Source organism: Cryptomeria japonica, chromosome 6, assembly GCF_030272615.1.
Source record: "Cryptomeria japonica chromosome 6, Sugi_1.0, whole genome shotgun sequence".
Classification (NCBI taxonomy): domain Eukaryota; kingdom Viridiplantae; phylum Streptophyta; class Pinopsida; order Cupressales; family Cupressaceae; genus Cryptomeria; species Cryptomeria japonica.
The window spans coordinates 407,689,913-407,694,385 of NC_081410.1; positions in this window are offsets into that span (position 1 = coordinate 407,689,913).

The window sequence follows — 4,473 nt, forward strand, 5'->3', positions numbered from 1 at the left end:
GAAGCCTTAATTCTAATGCTTCATCTAACGGGGATAGGATAGGTAGGACTAATAGTGGTAAAACTCATGCACTAGAGGAAAAATTTGATTTTTGAATTGTAGGACAAAGCTTGCAAAATTTGAGTAATGCACAATTTAAGAAAAATAATGATTACACAATTTGAACTTTGTTGGGGGGAAGAGGATGATACAATTTCCAAAAATGAAAGGAAATTGGAATTTAAAAATTAAGGCCAAGGAAATACCACTTAATTTTAAAATTAGAATTTTTAAAATCAGGGCAGACTATAATTAACCTCTTAATTTAAAAAAAAATCTTGAAAGTTGAGATGTTGAATTTTGAAGGTATTTCCGATTCTAGAGGGTTCAAAAATTGATAAAATTAGCCTATCTTCTAGATTTAGACTATTAAATACAGTCATAACAGTCTCCCGAAATTTTGAAAAAAAAAAGTCAAGGACCGTGGCGGGAACGCACATGGTCCGACCAACTTTTTTCGAAATTTTCAGGGATGGATATTATGATGATTTTAAAGCTAACCCCAAAAAATTGGCGAATTTTACGATCTCTAGATGGGCAAAATGAAGACACGAATGTGAAAATAGGACCCTATTAGGGTTTTGAAAAAAAAAGAGGAATTGAAGTGCAATTTTGAAAAGGTTCAAACCTAATGGATAGGGACACCTTGGAAAATGTTTAGAAATCTGAATGTAAATGAAATTGTTTTGAAATTCACACAAATTCCAATTAATTTTAAAAATTAGGGTTTGATGACCTAACCACTTAATTTTAAAATTTGAGTTTTGGGAAAAAGGGGGGAAATTGAAAATTTGAATTGTAGGATTGAAGACAAATCTGAGAACTCTCAGAAATCTGAAAATTAAATGGAAATCCAATTTTTGCACAAGTTTAAGATGATTTTTGAAAATTAGGGTTTGAACAATTAACCTCTTAATTTTGTAAATTTTAATTGCAAATTGAACAAGACAATGAGGAAATTGAATTCAACAAACAAAGCAATTTTCAAATCTAAGATTACCACAAGCAATTTTTACAAATCACAAATTCAATTTTAATTTTAAAAACTAGGGTTTTTAATGATTTAACCACTAAGTTTGCAGAAATTTGAAACCTGTAAATGAAAAATATGCAATGTTGTTCAAAGGAAAGCATGCAAGATGTCGGGTTCACCAAAATGTAATCGTGGGAAAATGATGAGTGATAGATCAAGAGGAAAACTAACCCTTTCCCTCAAAGAGAGATGAGAGTTTCACTATTGATTATCCTTCAAGCACTTTTCACCATTACATTAGGAAGATAAGGGATTATTCACTAGATTCAATCTTCACACAAAGAAGATAGATTGAATTATGAATGAATTAAGAATGTTAGGATGATCCCTTCTTCCTTGTTTGATTTGGAAAGGAAATTGATTGAATTATGTAGTGGAAAAGTGACAAAGAATCGATTATAACTTGAGATCTGAATATGGGATGAAGCTGTGCACTTGGATTTGGCAGTAAAATGTCGAGATGAAGTTGCCCTACAAATTTGACGAAAAGTTGCCCGAACTGTGGCGGGAATGTACGCAGTCCTCCAAAAAATTCATGAAATGAAAAGGGTTTTTTCGCCTCTGCAAATGAAGCCCGAATCCGAAAGTACAGTCGCACACCTGCAACCTACGCATAGAAAAGAGAGGGAAATATGTTGGGATTGAGGGTTTGCCTTTAGGTCAAACCCCAATTTTGGAATTAACCAAGTAATGAAAGAAAGTACTTGCAAGTAGATGTAAATGAAAGATTGAATTGTAAATCACCTCAAGGGAGGTTGTAGTAGAAATGTTGATAGAAATTCTTGCATGGAATTGTATGTTGAAATCAATCTCCTCTTCAATGGTTGAATCCTTGATTTGAATGCAACACCTAGCCTTGAAGGGAAAATTGAGAATGCTCAATGCTGGAAAAGAATGCTTGAATGCTCTTGATTGCTTATGACCTTATCAAAATTCCACCTATTGAACCTATGCAAATGAGAGAGTGAATGCCCCCTTAAATACATGTTTGAAGGATTTGAATTTTGTCATGAGCCGACATCGGGGAGATTTCCCGCTCATTGCACAACCCACAATGCATGCTCTAAGAAGGTCTTGCCCCACAATAGGGCAGGGACAGGGGCGCCACGCCCTTGTTCTGGGAGGACAAGGGTGTCACACCCTATTCTACCCCTTTCTCTAGGGCAGAGTGCGGACAGAGTGATGCGGAGGCCAAGGAAGAAGTTGTTTTCGCAAGCCAAGCACTCTCCGGTCTCTGATCAGGCTAGAGGATTCGAGTTCGCATGCGTGAGGACCCTAATGCAGTCATAAATTGCTAGGGTCATAATTTTATGACACTACAATACCATAAAAATGTGTTAGCCTTGGGGCATCATGAATTGTCCATACAAGCATCGCATGGAATTGAAATTGTCTTTGTCCTATTGGTCTTGAGACGTCATACATAGTGAAGCCATTCCATAACTTTAGTAACTTGCCGATAAGAGGCTCGATATATACATTCATATCTTTAACTTGGTACTTACCTAGTTGAATTAACGTAGACATTACATAATTATTATAACCATTTTACTGCAATATATATAAATTAATGTACATGACTATTAAATGAAAATAATATGTCATTATGCAACAAATAAGACAAATGAGATTCTACTACGTTAAAGAAAATTGATGTAAACAAATACCTGGATCACTCATTGCCAACATTATGTGCTCCCTCTTTATTGGCATCCATGGAGGAATGTTATTGTTGATAACAAAAATAGGCCACACCGAGTACATGGATTGACATCGTCCGCTACCAATGAAAGTCTGAGATTATAAGGCTCTTCTTTAAAGTGTGGCCATTTTCCTCCATGTCCCTAAATGTAGAACCATCTGCAAGCATTTGAAGAATGTTATCTCCACTTCTATTTTGTGCATGGTTATCCATAAATTGCACTAAGCTTTCGCACCTAAATAATCGTTGCATACGTGGAATAATGAGAATATAACGAAAAAGCTTGCGAGGCACCTTTTTTGTTAGTTGATCTGATCAATATCTACTGATATGACATTCCAGGCATTCTATTGCAAATTCATGTTGCTTATGATATATAATATGATCATTGGGACATGCATCTATTGCTTGATACTCCATTCCAATATCTTTCATAATGGAAGATAAATCTCGGTATGAGAGGTAAAATATTTGATAGTGGTAACAAAAATTCACCTATCAATCTACAACAAAAAATAATTTGTTAATATAAAAAATATTAATGGTACATATTTCATCCTTTATTTACTAGCTATAGATGAAAAAAGATGACATATATGACATATATTAACATTCGTGAGATTGCTATGTTGGATAAATAATTCATAACTTTCAAGTTCAACAACAACAATACAACAGAGAGAAGAGTTGTTTGAGAGCCTTCATAAAGGGGCTCGTATGTCTTCTCAAGTACAGGTAAATCATGAACATCATGAAAGTCATCTTGATCATCATGATCAGCTGCACCACTAAATGTGTCATGGAAAGTCATCTCAATCATCATGATCAACTGCGCTACTAAATGTGTCATGGAAGGTCATCTCAATCATCATGATTAGCTATGCCACTAAATGTGTCATGGATCAATGTATCTGTACCATCATCTTCAACTATGTTTTATAGCGCATGATCATCTTCTTCCATAGGATCATTAACTTCATCTTCTATATTCACATCACCATGTTCCTCCTCTTGCAAAACAACATTCTTTGGGCTGTGATAATCCATATCATGTGCCCTAGGGCGCCCCACCTTTATAATAATTATCGACACAAATAAACCATGATCATGATCAAGTGATTTTTTGTATATGTAAAAAATCTTAAAACGATATAAACATTTATAAATTCAATCAATATAAAGACATATAATGAACATCTTATCGATGGATGATAATCATGCCCCCCTTCAACGTGACCATGATTCCTACAATGTTTCTCAACTGTTGTAATTAAAAGTTTTCTCATCTTTAAGCCCTTGCAATTATTGCAGGGACAATAACATTTCCCATCACCCTTTCTTTTCAATCTAGCCCATAGTCTAGCAATTGTCTCTTCATTTTATTCTGAAATAATATTATCTGACATGATTTTTCTTTACCAAGCTCCCAAGTATATGCAAATTTGATTACAATGGATCAAGTTGAAGAGCCAACCACATAATTACATACATTTGATTTGGCAGAAGGTAAAAGACCCTCAAAGGTCAAAATCCCCTAATAAGAGTCCAGAATTCCCTGCACAGTTAGTTATAAATGCTTTTTGACAAGCATTAGCTGCATTGGGTCACAATTATAGATAAATTGTAAAAATCAATTTTATTTATCAAAAAACATTCATCAGAACCCTGACAAATGCTAACCATATACCCGTCGGCCTAC